Source organism: Phoca vitulina, unplaced genomic scaffold, assembly GCF_004348235.1.
Source record: "Phoca vitulina isolate PV1807 unplaced genomic scaffold, GSC_HSeal_1.0 scaffold19, whole genome shotgun sequence".
Classification (NCBI taxonomy): domain Eukaryota; kingdom Metazoa; phylum Chordata; class Mammalia; order Carnivora; family Phocidae; genus Phoca; species Phoca vitulina.
In genome coordinates, this window is record NW_022589722.1 from 31,423,894 (window position 1) to 31,424,206 (window position 313).

The window sequence follows — 313 nt, forward strand, 5'->3', positions numbered from 1 at the left end:
GTGTGGATGGAGGGGTTTCCTGGGGGTCTGTGTGGATGGAGGGGTTTTCTGGCGGTCTGTGTGGATGGAGGGGTTTCCTGGGAGTCTCTGTGTGGATGGGGAGGTTCCCTGGGGGTCTCTATGTGGATGGGGCGGTGCCCTAGGGGTCTCTGTGTGGATGGAGAGGTTCCCTGGGGGTCTGTGTGGATGGAGAGGTTCCCTGGGGGTCTCTGTGTGGATGGGGAGGTTCCCTGGGGTCTCTGCATGGATGGGGAGGTCCTGGGGGTGTGTGTGGATGGGAAGGTTCCCTGGGGTCTCTGCATGGATGGGGAGG

The 313-nt window shown here is 62.3% G+C and overlaps 1 protein-coding gene across 1 annotated transcript in view; it reads right to left on the reverse strand.

Moving 5' to 3' along the window:
* Positions 1–313, reverse strand: part of CELSR1 (cadherin EGF LAG seven-pass G-type receptor 1) — a 141,813-nt gene that overhangs the window by 22,826 nt on the left and 118,674 nt on the right. The gene's annotated exons all lie outside the window — the stretch shown is intronic.